Genomic DNA, 24,285 nt, shown 5'->3' with positions numbered 1-24,285 from the left:
GATGCTATAATGCTGGCTTTGAAAACAGAGCAAGGAGGCCACAAGCCAAGGAAGGTGGGTGGCCTCTCAAAGCTGGAAAAAGAAAGAAAATGGATCTCTTCCTAGAGTCTCCAGAAAGGTGTCCTGTGGATGCCTCGATTTTAGCCCAGTCAGACATGTGCCAGATTTCTGACCTCCAGAACCTTAAGATAATATATTTGTGTTGCTCAAAGTCACCAAACTTGTGATATTTTGTTACAGCAGCATTATTGGACTAAATGCTGTGCTAATTGAAAGAGCCCACTCTCCAGGACCTCAGGGAGAATTCAAGTAGAATAGGAGCTGCTCATACCAAGAGGCCAAGCACAGCCACTTATAGCAAGTGCTGAGATGCTGATGAAAATAAAAGGCCAATTCTGTAGGTTAGACACACACCACACACCAATGAGAAGGTACTTAAACTGTACATGGATAAGTGGTGCAGCCTAAGAATACTTTGCCACAGTTTAAAACACAAAGTAGAACATGCCCAACTCAGAAAAGTGTCACATGCCCCTAAGTACCACCAGTCTAGGGTTATTATTTCATAAGAGGAAAAACATCTAAGTCATGCTTAATAGAAGAAATAGCCTTTCCTCAGATAAGACCAGACACTGGTTTGGAGAAAGATAAACTGTTTTTCTTTGGTGATATGTGCTTTCTTTTCAGTTAATTAAGGAGGGAATCAGCTACAACCCCTGCAGGTGTAGATGGTAGAACCCAAGCTGTTCCATTCAGTCAGTCCTATTGCCTACAGAATCAGCAAACACTAAGTCAGAGAAGCATCATTTCTTATCTGGTCCAAGCCCAAAGTGCTCTAGTCTCCAATTCTCAAGACTAGACAAAAGGGACAGATTGAACTCTGTGAGGACAAACAGAATTAAAGAAAAGAGAGGGGCAGAAGAGAAGATAGAGGGGTCAAAAAGGAGATAGTATCTTCATGGGACAGTGTCCTTTCAGAAGCCCAAAGTCCAACATGTTCTTCCCAAGGGATCAGTAACTTTGTCCAAGTTTCATTCTATACCTCCCTGTAGGTCTGGAAGGAGAAGATGGAAAGTCAACATTTTGACTCTTCGTCTTCACCAAGACCTCCTCCTGTGTTTTCTTCTTCAATCAAAGTCACCTCTACCAATCTGTTCTAAGAGCACATACCTTCAAATCTCCTTCCCCACAGGAAAAGATCAAAAAGTTCCTGGCATCGTCTAATGTCTCAAGGACTTTCTTTCTGCTCTGCCTCAAACCCTCACTCTAAACCCATCTTCTCTAATTGGGTGACTTGTGTTTCTCCTCCTTTTAATACTTCTCTGGTTTGATGCTTTAGGTAGACTTTCTGTTTGGCTTCATCCTGGCCTTTGCCTGGATATTGTCTTTTTCCCAAGCTTCAAAACTCATAGATAGACCAGGAGGCAGTTCCTCTCCCAGCCCTAACACCCAGCCAGACTAGGCAAAGCACAGCCCACGAAGGCACTCCAGCACACATACACATGCAAAGCAGGACCATTCATTGCCTAAACCATAACCTAGAAAAGTTATCCTAGATTCTGTTTTCTCCCTCACTGCTTGCCAGCCTCACACTGCTGACTGGCTCAACACATACACACATATACACAAATACAAATAGCAAGTTATGCTGACTTTACCTCTTGAATATTTCTGGGATATTTCTTTTTATTTATAGCCTCATATACCAGTCCTTTGGTTTACACCTTTATTATCTCTTACTTGAAATTTTGCAATTACCTTTTTGTCTTAGGTCAGGTTGCTTGGAAACAGACTCTGAAGTCAAGATTCCTTTGCAGGATGTTTATTAGAGAATGCACTCAGAAGAACATCTGAAAGAAGTGCAGGAAACAGGGTAGGACAGAAGGAGAAATTGAACTGGGACACAGGTACAACAGAAGCCTCCGTACATCCCACAGGGAATTTTAAAAGTAAGATGGTTCTTAGGAGATGAATCAAGTGGAGGAAAGGGGACTAGCCACATTTTAGGAACCAGTCATTGGATGGCTCTCCCAGACAGGAGCTGTGGTCCTGAAGGGACAATCTGGGTTACATAATACAGCACTGACCACAGCTTCCTTTCTCAGAAGTGCTGGGCTGGCTGCCCTATCTCCAATCTCCACATTGTTGCCACAGTCATTGATTATGCTAAAACATCAGGATAAGTTTGCCATCATCCATTATAAAATCTTTCAGTTCTTGGTCATACTTTTCAGAGACAAATCCCAACTTTTTGACATGGCTGAAAATCTCAGTGAGATCTAGTCAATTTCAAAAAGAAAATTTTAATGAAATTGTTGATATTTATATGGATCTTATGGTTTAGAACCTTCAAGAATTACAGCTAATCATAAGTTACCTAGTACGGCTTTACCAGCTAGAGTCTGCCAGGTGTTTCATATGCATCATTACTCATGTTGACATCACTAAACCCTTGCACTATGTTGCCATTTTACAGGGGGAGAAGAGCTGAGAGGCAAAGAAGTTAACAAACCTGCCACTTACTATAGACACAAGAGGCAAAATTAGACTGGAACTCAAGTTGGTCAACTTCAAAGCCTGTGCTCTTGAGATTTATTTTATCTAGTTCATTGTCACTGGAGCTTTGGCCAAGAAAAGAGTCAATGGCCCATTCTGATTTGGTCATAACTATATAAGGAAGAGTTTTCATCAAATTAAAAAAATGCCATGTTTGTCCAATGGTCACCTTTTGATGATCACCCACCAGGAAGCAGCATTACCTAAGTAGGAGTCATTTAGCATGAAGATGAATATGTCAAGAAAACAATGAGTATGCATTTTGATGATAAACATCACAGTACAGAGGATCAAAAAAAAAGTAAGAGGAGAACTGGAGTTCCTGTCATGGCTCAGTGGCTCAGTGGTTAATGAATCCGACTAGGAACCATGGGGTTGTGGGTTCAATCCCTGGCCTTGCTCAGTGGGTTAAGGATCTGGCATTGCCATGAGCTGTGGTGTAGGTGGAAGATGCAGCTCAGATCCCACGTTGCTGTGGCTCTGGCATAGGCCAGGTGGCTACAGCTCTGATTAGACCCCTAGCCTGGGAACCTCCATATGCCATGGGAATGGCCCAAGAAGTGGCAAAAAAAAAGTAAGAGCAGAACTTAGCACTATTTATTAAAACTAGTGACCCAATCAGGAAAAAATATAGTCTCATATGAATTGTGTTACACATTTCTTCTGGAAAAGCCAAGGACTAAGCTAAAGGTCTTGAGAAACAGTTACAACAGTAACTAAAAACTGTGTTCTGTGAAGCTATACCCAAAAAAATTTAGGCAATAAAATGAATAGACAACAAGAAATCAAAATTCCTTCAATAAATAATAGGGGAAAAAAAAGAAAAAAGCAATAGAAAATCAATGAAGCAACAGAGTCTTTTCCTGAAGATGAATGATTTAAGATAAATAAACCATTTTAAATCCATAATTTTTGTTAATTTCATCTGCCCAGTCCTTCCTCACTCTATAGACTCTTTGCAGAGCACCACAAAAAGATGGGATTTATTCATTTATTCATGTAATAAATATTTGTTGAATGCTAACTATATGCCAGGCACTGTAATAATCACTGAGAAATCATGGTTTTGACATTTCTTTAAGCATCATGTAAAATCCTTGAGGGAGAGTTCCTGTTGTGGCTCAGTGGCAATGAACCCAACTAGTAACCATGAGGAAGTGTGTTTAATTCCTGGCCTTGCTTGGTGGGTTAAAAATTGGGCATTGACCAGAGCTGCAGTGTAGATTGCAGATGCAGCTCAGATCTGGCATTTATGTGACAGTGATCTAGGCTGGCAGCTACAGCTCCAATTTGACCCCTAGCCTGGGAACTGCCATATGCCATGGGTATGGCCCTAAAAAGACAATAAAGAAAGAAAAATGAAGAAAGAAACAAAGAAACAAAGAAAGAAACAAAGGAACAAAGAAAGAAACAAAGAAAGATCCTTGAGTGAAGTTCTGAAAGATGGGCTTAGTCCACATGGGTGCTAAGGAGTTGAGAAATGTTCCAGGGACCATCTCACTGATTGACGGTGGAAACCATGAGGTGAGGATATGAAAAGGTTAAAGGACAGTGAAACAAAAGTACTGCCAGAAAATTCTAGGTAAATAAGCGTCTGTGATTTCTCAAGCCCTGAATAACTACCTGGGCCCCAAACCCAAATCAATAAGAAGAGGACCCTGAATGGAGCAACCATACTCCCAGTTTCCTGGAGGTGGTTCCCATTTTATACACATTCTCCTGGACTAATTATCAATAGCACTCACTTTCACTCTCAAAATGTTCTCTTCTTAATAGTAAGTCATGTGCTCTCTCTACTGTGGAGGAGGTGGAGCCCCATCAAGTGTATGTAAAAATAAAAATAATTATGGTAAAAGAGAAATGACTTAATAGTTCTTAAATCTTTGTGATGAGCCAAAACACTGCTTGGTGATTTTCATGTTTAATATATACTTCAATCTGATTTGGTCTTAAACAGCAGCTCTACAAAAGTAAAATTATTATCTTGATTTTACAAGTGAAGATATGGAAGGCTAAACTAAAATCTTGCCTAAGACACAGACTTAATAATCAGTACATTTGTAATTTCAACCCAGGTCTCAATGCACCAATTTTTAAAAGTTGAGTATATAAGTGGCTGGATAGGCAGCACAAACTTAGATGTAATTTATAAAAATTTATATTTTAAAAATGACTTCAAATATTTTCCTTTTTCTTTAAAACTATTATTAAATGATGCAGTTGAAACATTTTTATACAAAAAAGTGATAGATAGAGAATAATCCCTCTTAACGGGTGCCTTGAAAATTGAACATCACCCTCTAGAAAACCATCATTTAACAGCTATCAATCAACAACGGTGGTGGCAGTCAGGTTTAGAAAACTTGATAGATACCAGTTAGTTCTTTGCAGGTTCTTGGTGGCAGTGAGTGACTTTAAGGATAAAGAAAAGGCTTCAGGAACAACCAATTCAAAAGTATATAAATCACTCATGAAATTAATTCTAAATTGAAGTCCGAAGAAATAAAAATAAATAAGAAAGGGAAGAAAGAAAGGAGGGAAGGAAAGTAGGAAGGAAGGAGGGAGGGAGAGAAGGCAGAAAGGAGGGGAGGGTGGGATAAGGAAGGAGAGAGGGAGGGAAGGGATGGGGAGGGAAGGAGAAGGGAGGGAGAGAAGATCAGGGGTTGGGAGGGAGGGAGGTATCAAATCTGCTGTGAACAAAATTAATTTTTGAACCAAATAACTGACAATACTTTACAATCTTTTTCTAAGTCTGAGATTATTCACATAAGGATTTTTGTTATAAGGGAATTTTACTTGTACAAATTTCTAGGTAAAATCTGACTTCCACAAATATAGGCAGATCAATTATAGCACCTGTGATGCCAATAGTAGTTTTATGAAGGGAACCCCTAAGCATCCATCCTGCTAACTTAACAGCCCAGGGGATTACTTCCCTGTCCTTGAACCTGTTCTCTGCCTGAGCAATCCTGCCCATCAGCTGGCCATTTAGACCAGAGTAGGCACCTCACCACAGACTAGCCCGTAGGCAAAGGCTCTGCCCAATGGTAATCATGGTGATTAACTGTCCCGATCAAAGTATTGTGGCAGGAATTTTTGTCTGAAATACAGAAAGAGTTGTAATTAGTATATGTATGTTTTAAAACACCAAAAAAAAAAAAAAGACATAAAGCAGAGGAATCATAAAGAAGCCAAATTATAAGTAACCAGAAATATTGAGTAAGCAGAAAATATACCCAAGAGTAAAAATATGCATAGGGTAGAGAGGATGGTAATTAAGCAGAAGTAGTAAAATCAGAGGAAACTCAGCAGAGAATTAGAGAACTGCCAATGAAGCCCATGAAATAATACTTGTTCTTCAGAGCTGCCTTGAATCCTGAATGGCCCTTCCTTCTAACACAGGCTTTGTAAATCATGGCTGAAGCACAGCTCACTTTCATTCCTGTGCCTCAGCTATTGCAGTCTTATGAAACCCCATCGCCCTTACTGCCACACAGGTAACCTCATGATAAATCCCCATTGTTTAGAGATAGTTTCATATTCTTACAACCAAATACCTCTGATCTCACTTTTTGAATGGTTTCCACCTTTCCATCAACAACAATGGTTAGCAATGACGAATGTAAGATACTCATATTTTGAGAGGGTAGAAAGTACAGAAATGAAAGAAAACTTTATAAAGAGGGGGAACAATGGTGGACAGCAGCAATGATAGAGGGTTTGGGGTTGAAGGGGACTGGTTGGGTTTGCAGTAGGTTTTTGGGACTATGTTGTTTAATTGGGTTATCATATACCCATTTCACGAATTTTTGCTTCATAACTAATTAACCCCTAGATTGGTACAAGTTGGTCCAAGTAGAAAGAGGGAAACAAATTTGTGTTCCAAATCAAGGTGATAGTAGTGAATGGGACATAAAGGACCTTCTTCATTTCTTTCAGTCTGGCAGGGTTCCTGGACATCCCAGTTTACATAAATCCCTAATTGTTCTCTCAGTCTAGATTCACTGTCCTCATGGATGATCTTCTTCACAGGTTCTTACAGTGAATTGATTGACAGCTCTAGTTTTCTGTGCAGTGAAATCAAGTATTTCATTAAACTGTATTTCTGCATATACTCATGTGTAAACAATGAGAGCCTCTTTCCTTGCTTTTTCTTTTTTCTTCCCTCCTCTCCCTTTCTCTCTTTTAGTTGAGTGGAATGGGGTGAGTTGGAGGTGGAGAGGGAGAGACTTAGTTAAATTAGCCTCAATCAGTCTTGATCATAAATATTCCCCTTTTCACTTGGCAGAGGCCAGGTATAGACCACAATCATTCTCATTACAGGCAGGCACAGTAGAAAGGAATCAAGTGGAACCAGAAGGGAAGCAAAATGATGAGACTCTGCTGAATATTCCTGAATTCCTTGTGGGATGGAGATGGAATTATAGACCCAGGTTGTCCCAGTCTTGCCCTCTGCAAGAGGATCTATGGCAACCAGAAGCACCTGCAATTGAAGAGCCAGGGCCACTCGCCAAATCAGCTAGAGGTATGTGATGCCAGCAAAACACCATCAAGGTCAAGTCCTCTGGTACCTTTTTTTCTCCTAGAGCAGTGGCTGACTCACCATGGCAGGTTGTTATTCTGGACCAGTTTCTAGAATGCTTGGCCCTTCATTTCCTTCATTGTTTGGAGTCACCCAGGACTCCAGCCCTGCAGCAGCAACTCCAGCCCACAGGTGTTAACTTTGAGTTAAATCAGAAAGGGAAGCATGAACATGTGGACATAGTTATTTACAGACCACTTCTATCACCTATTAAATTCTAAAAAAATGTGTAGACCCCTGAACTTGATAGAACAAGGCCAATGATGAGGGCAGAAATCTCTAAGAGGGTACTTCTTCCTCCTGCTCTTCAGCTCACGTTTCACTAATATCAGATATTTATCCCCTTAAGAAGGCACTGCTTGGGCTCCTCCAGAGCCATGACAAGTACCAATATATCATCAAAGTTCACTGTCATTCAAATCTTCCACATCCCCACTCACTTTCTCTGTCACCACAAATTTGGGGCACAGGAAATACTCTAAGTCATCTTGTCCACCTAGTTGCGTCAAATACCTGATAATACCCACTCCTAATTCTTAATTCTGAAAACTAACATCTCTCAATTAAATGATCACAAGCATCCCACACTCACAACACACAATAATACTACCTACATCTTCCTGTATTTACTACTTGGGTTAATCCATACCCAGCCTCATTTGGCCTAGTTTTTTCTATACCTTTATAGTTGGCTATGCATGGGGACTCTGAGAAATAATTTTAAGTAATTATTTAATATAGCTTCTCAAGTTATCTCTTACAAGCCATTCCCTCTGGAATTCTCCCTCTACAGAGTGGTGTGTTGAGATTTTAGGTGAAGTCTCTCAGCTTTAACACAGCTTATGGCCCACTTAGGAAGGCAAAGTACAGTCCCCTAGCTCACAGCATTTCTCTTAACCTCTCCTTTCACTCTTTGGGCACAATTAAATTTAAGCTGCAACATAGAAAGGAGAAAGTTCATATTCATAAGTCTGTATTTTCATACCCACCTTCTGTTTCATCCCTAAATATTTTAAATTTCAGTAATTTGAACATGAGTCGAAATGTGTAAGATCTTAATGACTCAGTTATCTCCATTTATATTAGACAAATATACAATCCAATCTACCTACATATGTATGCATTCTTAAAGAGAATACAAATGCATCATGCTAAAGACTGAATTATGCTTTCCTGAAATCTGAATGGAAGAAGATAGATTTACTTTGTGTATATGAGCAAATTGGGAGTTCCCTTCGTGGCTCAGTGGTTAACGAACCCAACTAGGATCCATGAGGATTCAGGTTCAATCCCTGGCCTCTCTCAGGGGGTTAAGAATCTGGCATTGACATGAGCTGTAGGTCACAGACAGTGTTCCAATCCCTCATTGCTATGGCTGTGGCATAGGCCGGCAGCTGTAGCTCTGATTCAACCCCTAGCTTGGGAACTGCCACATGCCACAGGTGCAGCCCTAAAAAGCAAAAAAATAAATAGATAAAATAAACCTAAATCTGCACCTACCCAAAACGCTTTACATGTAGGTAAAATTACTTGCAATCATCAAGCGCTGTCTATAGTTGTGTCGCTGAACCAAATTTGGGTCTGCTCACAGTAGTCAATGTACTGATGCCAGGTTGTGATGAGGGAGAGCATAGAGTATTTATTGCAGCGCAACAAGAAAGGAGTCCAGGACAGCTAGTGTTCAAAATACCCGAACTCCCTGATGGGGTTCAGGGAGGCATTTTTAAAGCCCAGGTGGGGAGGAGGGAGGATCCCAGGATGTATCAGCTCCTGCACAATTCTGAAAACTAACATCTCTCAATTAAATGATCACAAGCACAATTCTTATTGGCTGATGGTGAGGTAATAGGGTGGCGTCACATGATCAATCCTTATGTGCCAGTAGTTTTGGGAGCTACATGCTCAGGGTCAGAAAGCAATTAATTTCCTTCATTTGGTAGTGATTTCAACATAAGAAAAACAACTCAGGAAATGTGCTTCAGATACTATTATCTATGCAGTTCAGAGAGGAGCTAAAGCAGAGACTATAGGATGGGGTCTGTTCTGGAAAGGCCCCAAAGGATCATGCTTAGTTACAGTTGGGGTCGGAGTTTCTGAAATTTTGAAGCAGAAGACGTTATATAACAGTACAGTATACTTCTGGCTATTCTACATTAATCCTTTTGAAATTTGCATCCTATATGGGAAAGGAATCTGAAAAAGAATGGATGTGTGTATAACTGAATCACTTTGCTGTACAGCAGAAATTATCACAACAGTGTAAATCAACTCTACTTCAATAAAAACTTAAAAAAGGAAAAAAATTAAAAATAAAAATCTACATCTATTGACTCAAAATATGCATCTATCAAATCAAGAATATGCTTTCTTAAGCATATTCTGATTTTGCAAATCAGGCATTAGTTCCCAGGAGATTTTCAACAATTACTAAGATGTTTTAAATTTTGAATATTCAGAATGCTAATCTATGATGGAATATCATTACCAGAAACAAATCAGGTCTATGGTCTTTGCTCAGATACACAAATAATTCCATCTCCTTCCATTCAGATAGCAGGAAAGTATAATTCAGTCTTGAGGTTTAATTAAAAACAGCTCTCAAATGTAAATGGAATTCTTGTATTTTTAAACAACCAGAATATAAATATCACCGAGTGGCAGCAGAGCAATTTAAAGTTTCAATTTTATGTCAGATTCGAGTTAGTGTCAAGTCCTTTGAAAGACATCAATAGCTACCTCTGATGAACTGTATTGCTGAGCCAAAATGATGCCAATGTTCCTTTCCAAATTATGTATTTTTATTAAGCCATTCTATTTCACACACGTATGTGTGTGTGTGTGTGTGTGTGTGTGTATAATGGATATATACATGTATACATGTGTATACATGCACACATATACTTTCAATTTATGTAATTTAATCACATATATTACACATACATCATGCACATATGAGATATATATTTCAGATTGTCAAAAATCACTACAGTGCCTTATTTGAAGGTTATCTATTGTGTTTCAAAGTTTCTAAATCCAGGTTGGTATATTATGATCATCAATATCCAAAATATTTGAGGTCCATTACATTAAAAGTACCTTTCTATCCAGCATTCTTGACTTTCTTGCTTATACTTTCAGTGTTTGATACTGCAAGATAATTTTCCTATTGAGAGTATCCAAGCCAGTAGGGCTGTCAGATTTCTGCTCTTCAAGTGAGCTATCAACCTTGCTGTTGATAAGCTGGTTAAATACACTGGTCATCTCTGAGTGAAAAAAAAGAGTTAATTGTTGAAATGACAAAGGAAGATATGTTCCCTCCACCTCTAACAGCTACACTTCAAGTTGATGTGTATAAGAAGCACAGTTTTACATGCATTTTGAACTAAGAGAAAATTCTGCTCAAAACTCATGGTTTGTGGTGAATACCTGAAGGTATTCTCCTGCCATCCCCAGCTCTTACTTTTCCAAGGATGTGCCACTGTCCCCACAACTACCCCATCTGGATGGCTCCCTTGGGAAATGACTCTTACCTGACTTCACCCAGGGCCCCAGATGAGGATACTCACTAATGCTGGGCCAAGTAAACCCCTTCCTAGGGACTTTTTTTTTTTTTTTTTGGACTGACACTGAGAAAGTAGGTCAGGTCAGTCTTTAGTGTTGGTGGAAAATATAATAATGGAAAACTCATGAACTGTTGATGGCTTATATTCAACTCTTTGTGACACAAACTAAAAATGATGGTGACCAATAGAACATCAGAGATGAGAGAAGCTATATCCTGGTGGTATCAAATCCCTGGTCATGGCTTTTTGGGAAAACCGGCTACTTCTCTGAAGCTTGGTTGTTCAATTCTTCCATGGATTCTAGGAGGTGACTTTGAGTTTGATTATGGTTATTTACAACTGAGAAAATCTGGTTCCTACAGGCATATGACCCCAAATTTTGATATGATTGAATCCAAGTAGGGTGGGAATATCTTTTTGAAGATCAGAGCTTTGGAATGCAAGAGTTCAATTTGTATACTTTCATTAATATAGATAGTTTATGGAGTTCCCATCATGGCTCAGCAGAAATGAATCTGACTGGATATATACTCTCCTTTTGAAGGTAGTGAAGCAATGGGCTAAACCACCTCTTGTTACCTCTTGGATTCAGACCGATGTCCCTATCACAGGATGTTAGCTACTTCTCCTAGCATTCATGAAGTTGAGGCATAGAGAGACAAGCTGTCTCACCTGAAAGGTGGCAGGAAACAAAAGGGCAGGTGACAGAGTTCCCATTGTGGTGCAGCAGAAACAAACCCATGAGGATGTGGGTTCAATCCCTGGCCTCACTCAGTGGGTTAAGCATCTGGCATTGCTGTGAGCTGTGGTGTAGGTTGCAGATATGGCTTGGATCCCACGAGGCTGTGGCTGTGGTGTAGGCCAGCAGCTATAGCTCAGATTCAACCCCTAGCCTGGGAACTTCCATATACCTCAGGTGTTCCCCTAAAAAAGCAAAAACAAACAAACAAACAAAAAACCCACAAACCTGAGTTCTAGTTAAACATGGTAAATTAACCCTAGGCTCCTCTTTCTCCTTGAATCCCACTAAAGTGATAGTTAAGGGGGGGGGGGGGGGGGTAAAAAAGATATAAAGTGAAAGGCAAAAGGAATAGAAGACAAAACAACTGCAGAGAAAAGAAGAGAAAATTAATGGAGTTATAATAAAATTTTTAAGAATGGAAAATGAATGGGGTAGTAGTAACTGACTTAGCAGAGCTGAGAACTTCTAAACTCTTATGAAGAAGAGATACTGACAGGAAATGAGGCAACACCTGCAGCACCCACAAAAGGCTCATGGTTAGGTGAGATGCCAGATAAGTGTTAGGTGTGAAGTGGCATGCAAGTGGACGTATTGACAGTCTAAAAAGAGAGTAGTTAGACTTGCCAGCTCTCTTCTCCAATCAAGCAGAACAAGTAACTACACCTTAGTAATTTCCCCAAAGAAATTGAAAGATTTACTCTTTGAAAAAACCTAAGCACCAAGGGTCTAGACTGAGGATGCAATGTCTGTGGCAAAGTGTAAGACTGAAATGAGGATTAATGAAAGTGTACATATTGAGCTGTCGGGCTCTAAACCAACAGTAAACATCTAAAGCCTTTCTACTGTGACCAGAATTCTCTGGAGATACTGAACAGCTAGAGATAAAAGATATCTACATACTAAGTTTTTGGCATCCTCTGATAACAAGGTAGTTGCACTATCTGTCCATCCTACAATGAACTCCAGGAGGCAGAAGTTTGATGCACATGTACACAACTTCCCATCAACCTTCTAGTGACTCACTCTTAATTATGTACAGAGAATCTAGGTCACCAGTTATTTGAGAAGCTCTTCAAATATCTAAGATAAGCACCAACAAAAGGACTCAGGAAAGACAATGAAACCAGGAAAAATTGAATCCTATAATGAATATCCTCAGATAATGGAAGTGGCAAATGCTTATAGAGGGTTTCCGCTGTGGGTCAAGCACTGTTCTAAGTGCTTTAAGTGTATTAACTCATTGAATAATGACAATAATACTTTTATGTAGGTTTTAGCCCATTTACAGATGAGGAAATTTGTAATTTGTCTAAGTTTAGAGAACCAGTTAACAACAAAGCTTGGATTTGTGTATAAATGGTCTGGCTGTGGGTTCACCTCTTAACCAAACATTACCACACAGTAACATAAGAAATTATTCTGTGTCAATGAAACCATTTTATGCATCTGAGAACAAAACAGAACTCTTCAAATGAAATGTGATAGTCATAATAAAGAATACAATAGAAGATTCAAAATATAATTTCAAAAATTCTCCCAAAAAGTTAAATTAAAAAACAAAAGTAATCAAAAGGCAATCAAATCAGAGACTCAGTACACAAGATCTAATATGTAACTAACAGGAGTTCTAAAAAGAGAAGAGAAAGAATGGAAGCAAGGAACTTGCCAAAAATGATTGTGTTGATGATGGTAATAGTATCAGAAAATTTCTCAGAATTGATGGACAGAATTTGCTAGATGGAAAAATATTCACTTGAGAGACAACCATACATAATTTAAAAAAAAAAAAAAAAAACGGGGAGTTCCCATCATGGTGCAGTGGTTAACGAATCCGACTAGGAACCATGAGGTTGCGGGTTCGATCCCTGCCCTTGCTCAGTGGGTTAATGATCCGGTGTTGCCGTGAGTTGTGGTGTAGGTCACAGACATGGCTCTGATCCCACATTGCTGTGGCTCTGGTATAGGCCAGTGGCTATAGCTCTGATTGGATCCCTAGCCTGGGAACCTCCCATATGCCACGGGAGCGGCCCAAAAAATGGCAAAAAGACAAAAAAAAAAAAAAAACTAAAGATACATCATCATGAAATTTCAGGATACCACAGCTAAAGAAAAGATCCTAAGAGCCTGCAGAAGCAAAAAGAAGATATATGCAAAAGAATAGGAATTCAAGTAGCATCAGCCTTCTCAAGAGCCACACTGGATACTAGAAGAGGGTGGAAGAATGCCTTTCGGGTCCAAAGGAAAAGTTTTTTTTTTAACCTAGAATTCCATATAAAATCAAATTACTAACTGTGGGTCAGGGAAAATTGAAAACATTTCAGCTATCTGAGAACTCAAAAAACATACCTCCCTCTCATTCATTTTTGGGAAGCTACCAGTATATGCGTTCTTGCAAAACTAGGAAGTCCACTGAGAAAGAACATAGAATTAGAACAACCAACCAGGGGCTGATATAGAAACATGGCAAGGAAAAGTTTCAAAAATGAAAAGTTGTGTGCCAGGTGCTCAGATCACAGCTGAGAGAGGGTGCCAGGAACAGATGGATGAATGAATACAGGAATTCATAGATTATCAAATATTTTGAACATTTGCAAAAATATTACTAAAATATTATAAATTGTTTCAGGATTTGCAAAGAAATTAGTGTTCATTACATAGAGTTTATAAAATGTAAAATTATTAAAATTAAAAATATGATATATAATTATAGTTAACTACCAGACTCAGTGAACATGTTTAATTATATTCATAAAAATGTAACAAGGAATCTTAATTTAACCAAAGTCTGAATTATGATCATATTGGTTGGACACAGAGAAAGAAGGTGCCTTGTAAAGAGCTAATAAATGCATCAACTACCATAATAAGATGTTATAAATAAAGTTTAAATGGTCTAAATTAAGAAGGGACAACATAAATAGTTTTTGTAAATATATAAATGTAAATTCCAGAAGAAACAGCTAAGAGTAGAAAGTATCTACTTCTAAAAGTGAGGCTAATGCTTGGGAGAGATGGATAAGAAAAAGTCTTAATATATTTTATTAGTTCTTTGCTTTAAATGTTACATGATAAAATTACTTTGATAAGGATATCAGTTAAAGCTTGTGAATTGCATTCAATCAGCACCCCAAACGGCAACATACTAGGGCACCCCAGCCTCCCCAGTCCAGATTCTGGCCCTGCTTCCTGTTCCATGAATGGGAGAGCCCACAAGCTTAGTAATAGGAAATTAAACAAAGCACAGAATACAGATTCCAAGAGCTTAAAGCTGGGCATAATTTCCAGTATTATTCGATAATGCAATCCTTCAATATTGTGTTGATGAGAAACTGATTAGGGTAATAAGTTGTACTGCCAAAGGGGAAAGCAATAAGGAGTTTAACAACCCAGGCAATGCCCTCATGTAAGTAGCCTGACCAGTGGGAAGGAGTTGTCAAAGCAACACAGCTTAAGCCACTTGTCCGTCATATCCACTCAGACCCTGATGATACTGGAAAAGGAAGGTGTGTGGTAAGCAGGCTCAGGGAGACCAAGAGGCTGACTCGGACTCCGAGGTGCCCATGAGACTCTCAGGTCCTGCGCTGTAACCCAGGGGTCTTCACCTCTTCTACGCTCTCAGAATTTGTAAAACTATGTACCTCTCACATGTTGGCATTTCTATTACAAACTACAAATTACAAATTTAAAATTTTTCCAAATAACATAATTCCTTGCAAATAAAGTAAAAAAGCATCATTGCCTAGTATTTTTGTACATTGTAAATAAATCATTTTTATTACACTGTAAATAAAATGAATTGTAATTATAAATAAAGTAAAAAGACATTGTACATTGTAAATAAAGTAAAAAGACATAGTTGTCTAATAGTTTATCATAAATTTAAATGATTAAAATAATCTAATTCTGGGCATATTGCAAATACTGATATGTTGATATTTAAAAATAAAATAAAACTGTTATATCACTGTTTTTTGTTTTGTTTTGTTTGTCTTTTTGCCATTTCTAGGGCCGCTTCTGTGGCGTATGGAGGTTCCCAGGCTAGGGGTCTAATCAGAGCTCTAGCTGCTGGCCGACACCACAGCCACAGCAACATGGGATCCAAGCCGTGTCTGCGAACTACACCACAACTCATGGCAATGCCAGATCCTTAACCCACTGAGCAAGGCCAGGGATTGAACCTGCAACCTCACGGTTCCTAGTCGGAGTTGTTAACCACTGAGCCATGATGGGAACTCCTGTTATGTCACTGTTTTAAATGTAACCAATAGAATGCAGAAACCGTAAGAATTTTATATCTATCATCATCCATTTAGAAAAATACACAAAAATGTCCTCTTTAACTGTGAGCCATTTTCCTCCTTCTCTTCCTGAATTTGTATTTTCAATCAACTTCCTCAAATAATTTTCACTACTGTAGTATATTTTATGCTTTAATATATCTTCTTAATCACACATATTTTTCTACCACCAAATTTTATATAGACAAAAACATTTTTGTTTTATATAAGGTTCAAAGCATTAAAATAAATCTTAGTGATATCACGTTATAATATTGATCAAAATAATCCAATTGTACTATACTTCTGATAAATATTAAACATAAAAATAAAGTGAATATGTCCTCATACTTATTGCTAGAATGAGAGAGTTGATCCCAAGGTAGAGCCTTGATTGAGAACCAAGGGCCTACAGAACTTAGGAAGCCAACATCCTGTTGTTACAAATGGCCCATTCCACAGCAGCCATGATTCTCAAACCATTACTGAGGGTCTTATTAAAATGCAGATTCTGACTTGACTTAGAAGGTATGGGGCCTGAGCTTCTATGGCAAGAGCTATAATAAGCTCCCAGGAGACACTAATATGGCAGGTCCAAGGACCACACTTCAAGAAGCAAGGAGCCGGAGCCGGAGCCATCTTAACCTGAGCCATACTTTGAATCACCTGGCAAGATGTAATAAGGTCCCACCCACCCACAGCCTTTCTGTTATCATTGGTCTGGACTGTGGCATGAGCTCTGGAATTGTTTAAAATTTCCCGGGAGCAGGGGGGGATGCAAATGTGGGGCAAAGTCTGAATCACTAGGAGAACGAGAGAGACTATTCTAATTCCTATCTCCACCGACATGGATCAATCAAATTGAATACTTTATCAAGACTAAAAAATAGGGGGCCTAATTCTTGAGTAAAGTGGACAGGAGAGAAAGTAGCACCAGTCCTTTATTCCCTCTACTTGCTCAGCCCTCCCCCTGGACAGATCATCCTGGAGTATGGGAATTCTCGCTAGTAGATAAATGAGTTAGTCTAAAGGTGGTGATGATATTTCATCCCAGGCTTCCCTTGACTGGGTAAGGAGAAAGTATAACTCTCGGGGTGTCACCTGAACAAACTGTTTATTGTACGCAAGGCCAGCTTCATGGGTGGGTAACCAGTGCAGTCACACAGATGACCATGCTCAGAAGAGCTCTGTTCTTGGTTTCATATTCTGCTGCCATCATCTTTGCTTTTTTTTTTTTATGGCCACACCCACAACATATGGAAGTTTCCAGGCTAGGGGTCAAATTGGAGCTGCAACTATAGGCCTATGCCATAGCCACACCGGATCTGAGCCACATCTGTAGTCGCGGATGACAACACTGGATTCCCTAACCCACTGAGTGAGGCCAGGGATCCACCCTGCAGCCTCAAGGACACAATATTGGATTCTTAACCCACTGGGCCACAACGGGAACTCCTTTTAATCCTTAATAATATTATCTTTGAACTTTGGTTTTGTCAGTGAAGTCTGATAAGGGCAGCAGAGAACAAGTGTAGAAGATGCATGCAGTCTGCATGGAGAGGATCTCCTACTGCCCTGTTTGCAGAGAAAACTCTCCAGGCCCCACGAGTGAGACATTCCAGTGGGCGTGCAGTGGTCCAGCAAGACTGAAAGTACAGAGCAAGCATATTGCATTTGTAACTGAGTAAATGGAGGTGTTGATAGTCCCAAAAGGCTACACTTCCCATTCCATCCTGAACTCAGAAGGTACTGCTGGCCTGAGAAACATTAAAGACTCAGAAACCCTATCACATCCTTTCTTATCTGTGTTACTTCTCTGTATTAATCAACCACTTACACTGAAATGATGACATGGAAGTTAAGGGGAAAAAGAGAAAGATAGAGTAGCCCATATTTTGCATTCTTCAAGAAGCAAAATAAAAACGGTTGAATTAGCTTTTCCCCTCATCTTAAAAGAAAAAAATACATCTGCCTGTATAACATATAAATTACATAATTTCAGTGAGTCTGCATACAAATTAAATGCTATTGTTTTTGCATTTAGAATCGGCATTTAAAATATAAAGATGAATGAGGATAGATGGGATTAAAATGGCACAGTAGAAGGAGTAGAGATCACCATCTCTCATGAAAAAGGCAAAATCACAACAAACTGCTGAACAATCTTCAACAACATGGACTAGAAACTATCAAAAAAGATACCCTACTCTAAAAGACAAAGAGGAGATCACATTGAGATGATAGGAGGTGTGATAAAAGCAACCCTATACCAACCGGGTGGGTGACCCATAGACTGGAAAGTAACGAATGACAGAGGTTCACCCACAGGAGGCAGAGTTCCAAGCCCCACATCAGGTTCCCACAGAATGGGAGAAAATATTTGCAAATGAAGCAACTGACAAGGGATTCATCTCCAAAATATATAAATACCTCCTGCAGCTCAATACTAAAAAACCCTGAACGACCCCATCAAAAAAAAAGCAGAAGATCTAAACAGACAATTATCTAAAGAAGACATGCACATGAAAAGATGTTCAACATCGCTTATTATTAGAGAAATGCAAATCAAAACCACTATGAGGTACCACCTTACACCAGGCAGAATGGCCATCATCAAAGTCCACAAACAATAAATGCCAGCCAGAGAGGGTGTGGAGAAAAGGCAACCCTCCTACACTGTTGGCGGGAATATAAGTTGGTACAACCTCTACAGAAAACAACATGAAGATTCCTAAAAAACTAAAAATAGAATTATCATATGATCCAGTAATCCCACTCCTGGGCATCTATCCAGAGAAAACCATGACTCAAAAATATACATGTTCTCCAACGTTCACTGCAGCAATACATACAACAGCCAAGACATGGAAGCTACCTAAATGTATATCGACAGAGGAGTGGATGAAAAACATATGGTACATATATACAATGGAGTATTACTCAGCCATAAAAAGGAATGAATTAATAGCATTTCAATCAACATGGATGGACCTAGAAATTATCATGCTAAGTAGTCAGACAGTGAGACACAAATATCATATGCTATCATTTATATGTTGAACCTTAAAAAAGTATACAACGAACTTATTTGCAGAACAGAAATTGACTCAGACTTTGAAAAACTTAACCATTACCAAAGGAAATGGGTTGAAGGGGACAGATAGGCTGCGGGTTTTGGATGGAAATATTGTAAAATTAGGTTGTGATGATGGTTGTACAACAATAAATACAATAAAATTCATTGAATTAAAAGAGATGAATGATCAAATCCATGCAAATAATTTAAAATTATATACTTTTTACTTACAGTGACATCAAATAGCAAGTTAAAACCATGACAGTTTTAGAGAGACTATGGAATACAGGGAAAGCTTCGTATCTTAGTACCTTTAATGGCACTTTTTTTAGCAATTCCCTATGCACCAATTTTAGTCCGATGTGAATTAGGAGAGCTTTTCTAACTTCACAATCAATTTTTCTTGCATTTTTATATTTTAATGCTGTGATACTCAGACACTCTGACTCACTTTTCTGTGAGATGAGAATCTCTCCAAACTGCCCCCCATCCCTAACATTTTACAAAGGGCAGAGGGGTGAAGCTGCAAACACTCCACTGCACCCCCTACACACACTCCTCTACCAGCCATTCCCCTCTTTGAGTCCTGTGGTTAAGCTTTAGGACTCCTTTTGTTACCACAAAGGGAGCAACCACAAAGCTACAGAGGAAAGGATGGTCCAACCATGCACTGACCCAATCCTAACCTGTTTTGCACAAGAAACTATTTCCGTTCCTATAAGGTCCACTAGAGTGTGCACTGTTTCTTTCCAATTCACTGAAGATGACTCAAATTAGTGACTCTAAAGGTAATCTAGTCTAACTGTCCTAACCCACCCAAAAGCTTTATCTAAATTAAGCATGCAATGTCAGGGATCTCAAAAAAAAAAAAAAAAAAAAAAAAACCAGAAGGAATTCCCGTCGTGGCGCAGTAGTTGACAAATCTTATTAGGAACCATGAGGTTGCAGGTTCAATCCCTGGCCTTGCTCAGTGGGTTGAGGATCCGGCATTGCTGTGAACTGTGGTGTAGGTCGCAGACGCAGCTCGGATCCCCTGTTGCTGTGGCTGTGGCGTAGGCCTGTGGCTACAGCTCCAGTTAGACCCCTAGCCTGGGACTATTCATATGCCATGGGAAACAACCCTAGAAAAGGCAAAAAGACAAAAAAAAAATCAAAGAAAAGTCATATATAATGGGTTGAGTGACCAATGTTGAAGTAACAACAATGACCTACCTTAGTCAAATGGCACACAACCGGCACCATCTGCACCATGATTTATTTGTGTTACACACACACACAATCCCCACTTCCAGGAAAAGAGGAAGGTGCAGACACAAAGCCCAAGGGACTGGCCAGGTCAGAGACATAAGACTCAGCAGCAGTCCTGTCTGACATCAGAGCTCAACCCTTTTAACAGCAGCCTTTGTCTCTGCGCTACTGTGCATCAGAGCAGGGCAGCTGCTTCAGAGTTTAATTCAAAAGCAGGCTTGCTTGTCCATGTGAATCAGGAGGTGAGCTCTTAACTGTGTGTCTTATGATTCAGACAGAGACCACATGGCCACCAAGAGTGAGGAGCTGCCAGCAGGAGGTGGGCCTGTGACTCCACACAACCTTTTTTTTTTTGGACCACTCCCACGGCATATGGAGGTTCCCAGGCTAAGGGTCCAATTGGAGCCGTAGCCACCGGCCTACGCCAGAGCCACAGCAACGCGGGATCCAAGCCATGTCTGGAACCTACACCACAGCTCACGGCAACACCAGATCCTTAACCCACTGAGCAAGGCCAGGGGTCAAACCCGCAACCTCGTGGTTCCTAGTCGGATTCGTTAACCACTGCGCTATGACGGGAACTCCTCCACACAACTTTTTAAGGAGAGAGCTGGGGGGTGGGGAGCAGAAGTGGGGGCATGCTGAAGAAATGCCTAATCTGGACAGCTGAGATTACTGATATTCAATATTAAGGAAAGACAAATGGACTTTTTTCTCTATAGCAATTTATATGTAATGCTCACAACATCGTCCCTTCAACACATTATCTTTTCTTCAACTGAAATCCATGTGTTTAATACACTTTTTTTCACAGTCTGTTTGCATACTGGATGTCACCTTTTTTTTTCTTTTTTGATGCCACTTTTTTTTTTTTAAGTATCGTGAAATCAAAATTCCCCAATCTGGTTCACTTTATGGTACCACTTTATGGTAGTAATTGCCTCGTTCACTTCTACAGGGCTGGCCTCCTTTCCCCTCTCAATACTCCACCAGAAATCTCTGAAACAATCATTGTTCCCCATCAACTAAGATGTTCCAGGCCTACTTAGCTCTTCCTGCCCCACATGTAACAGTAGACGCTCCATGAGACTTAGTTCATTTTGGAGAAAGAGATTACAAAGTCCTGAAATCTGGGTCCTAGTCTACATTTTACATCATTCCCATCACTGTGGGCAGTAAACTACCCCATCTCAGAAGTTGTTCAAGTGATTTTAGCAGCTCAGGAGTAGGCTTCCAAAGTCAATACTTTAGCTACTTATGTGAAACTAACTATTGTTCACCAGGATTGTCTTTACTGTGAGTGTTTACTGTAATGTGTGATGATCTCCCACATAGTGCTCTTCTGCTGGTGGTAAAATGAGTTAAAAATAAAAACTTGCTCCTCTAAAAGGCTAGGAACCCAAAATGTGTCCAAATCTACACAGAGCCAAACCCAGGTCCATTTCTAGTTGATTTTTCCTACATTATCAAATACAAGAGAGACAATTTTCTTTTATTTTCTTTTTTTTTGTCTTTTTGCCTTTTTTTGGGCTGCTCCCATGGCATATGGAGGTTCCCAGGCTAGGGGTCTAATTGGAGCTGTAGCCCCCAGCCTATGCCAGAGCCACAGCAAAGCGGGATCCAAGCCACGTCTGCAACCTACACCACAGTTCACAGCAACGCCGGATTCTTAACCCACTGAGCAAGGTCAGGGATCAAACCAGTAATCTCAAGGTTCCCGGTCGGATTCATTAACCAGGAACTCCAAGACAGACAATCTTAATAGCACACTCTGGCAAAATGTCTCTTGGCCCTCAGTCTAGTTAACAAAGGAGGAACTCAGTAAAATGAAGTCTATTCACTTTGTTGTTTTTACCAGTATTGCACTTCTATATGAAATATATATTCTGTAAAAGTGACCAACATATGGAGCAGCTGGGGTTTTCTTTGACCTACCCTTTTTCCTAAGTTGGACATTTTCTTGCAGCTTTCTTAATTTTTTGTACTTGTAACACATCAGTTATAAACGTAGTAAAATTTATTTTATCCAACACTTTATTTAAAAAAAAAAGAGCTCTTTTTTTTTTAAATTAAGCTTTTGAGTTGATTTCTATTACTTTATACCAAAGGGTCTTAATTTTTAAAGATGGTCTCAAGTAATTTGCTATACAAACATAGAACATTCTCAGTGTTTTAATCAAGGAGGTTCATGGATGGAAAAGCTACCATTTTCTGACAAAACCCACAGGATTTGGAATTCATTGGCATGTTTTCAGCTGGACACATTTGAAACTTAAATCAGGAACTAAAAGTCTGACCATTTCCAAATAGTAGAATAGTCAAAGGTGAGAAGATGCTCACCTTGGCTGTGCTCTTCAAAAGTCTCTCACATGAATTATTAATGATGGGACAAGACAGTACACTCTGTGTGTGTGTGTGTGTGTGTTTTCTATGGCCTCATCCACGGCACATGGAGGTAACCAGGATAGGGGTCGAATCGGAGCTGTAGCCGCCAGCCTACGCCACAGCATTTCAGGATCCAAGCCACATCTACGACCTACACCACAGTTGACAGTAATGCTGGATCCTTAACCCACTGAGCAAGGCCAGGGATTGAACCAGCAACATCATGGTTCCTAGTCGGATTCATTAACCACTGAGCCATGACAGGAACTCCGACAGCACACTCTTATACAGGTTTATGTCAAGAGTTTAGGGTTAGCAGATGCAAACTTTTACAAGGTCCTACCATATAGCACAGGGAACTATATTCAATATCCTGTGATAAATCATAATATAAAACATGAAAAAGAAATATATTTTTTTTTCAACTATTTTTAAGTTTTTTCTTAGGGCCACACTCACGGCATATGGAAGTTCCCAGGCTAGGGGTCAAATTGGAGATACAGCTGACGGCCTACACCACAGCAATGCAGGGATCTGAGCCGTGTCTTTGAGGTACAGCACAGCTGACGGCAATGCCGTCATGGTTCCTCATCCTCATGGTTCCTAGTCAGGTTCACTAACCACTGAGTCATGAAGGGAACTCCTTTTTTAAGTTTCTTAATGGACTTCATTTTAGAATTATTTCCCTATCTGGATCTTCTGAGGAAGCCTACCTAAGACGGACATTGATGTCAAAACCTGTAAAATCTTCTGAACTGCTTGTCTTTGGGATTCTCAGCCCAGGCAACTCATCAGCACAGCAACAGTTTTTAGGATAAACTAACTTACCCTGTTAGGCCTATGAAACTTGTCCATGCCCATGAAGTCTCCTGCTCCTGAAACCTCCACCTGGAATAAAGTTCAGTAGAGGAGAGGCCTTAATACTGATGCTTGCAGATGCCAGCGAGCCATGTAAATGGGTGCACCCAACTGCTGAAAGACAGTGTGGGGGTAATGAGCTATGGGGCACTGCTCCACATCTACCCACCTCCGGCTCCCACCAAGCCAGGTATGAGGCTGTTAAACCTTCCTACTTTCTCAAGAGTAACGGGTTTATTTTTAAGTTCGTTTATTGTAGAGATCTCAGACAAGCATAAGGGGATTGATCATGGCATCAACTCATGACACATTATCTGCATTCTTTTTTTGAGAGTTATATCCCCGTCATCCCATATAATCCAATTTCTCTCCCCCTCCATAGGCTCCCAGTTGGAAGTATTTAATATTTGAACTTTCAATCCAACTTCAATATTTTTATTTATAAATGTGTGCTGATAATCTTTAAAATACATATTACTATTTGGGTATGTTTAACTTACATAAATAGTATAGGCCAACAAAAGTTATATTTTAAAGATCTATCCATGTGGTTAAATGTCTACGTGGTTCATTCCTGGTGATTGCTGTATAGTCTACACTTAACTTAATTATGCCATGGTTTGCTGCCGCAAATAGCAACATCTGTGTTTAGCATCCTCATAAAAACCTCCCAGTTGGGAGTTCCCCTCATGGCTCAGCAGAAAGGAACCTGACTAGTATCCATGAGGATGAGGGTTCCATCCCTGGCCCTGCTCAGTGGGTTAAGGATCCAGTGTTGCTGTGAACTGTGGTGTAGGTGGGAGATGTGGCTCAGATCCCAAGTTGCTGTGGCTATGGTGTAGGCTGGCAGCTGTAGCTCTGATTCAACCCCTAGCCTGGGATCCTCCATATGCTACAGGTGTGGCCCAAAAAAAGACCTCCCAGTACACCCTTGTGAGGATCTTCCCTGGGGTTAACGGGCTATACAGTAATTAATTCCACTAAGTTACTACTTTATA

The sequence above is a fragment of the Phacochoerus africanus genome, chromosome 2 (assembly GCF_016906955.1).
Source record: "Phacochoerus africanus isolate WHEZ1 chromosome 2, ROS_Pafr_v1, whole genome shotgun sequence".
NCBI lineage: Eukaryota > Metazoa > Chordata > Mammalia > Artiodactyla > Suidae > Phacochoerus > Phacochoerus africanus.
This window is presented reverse-complemented; position numbering follows the sequence as displayed.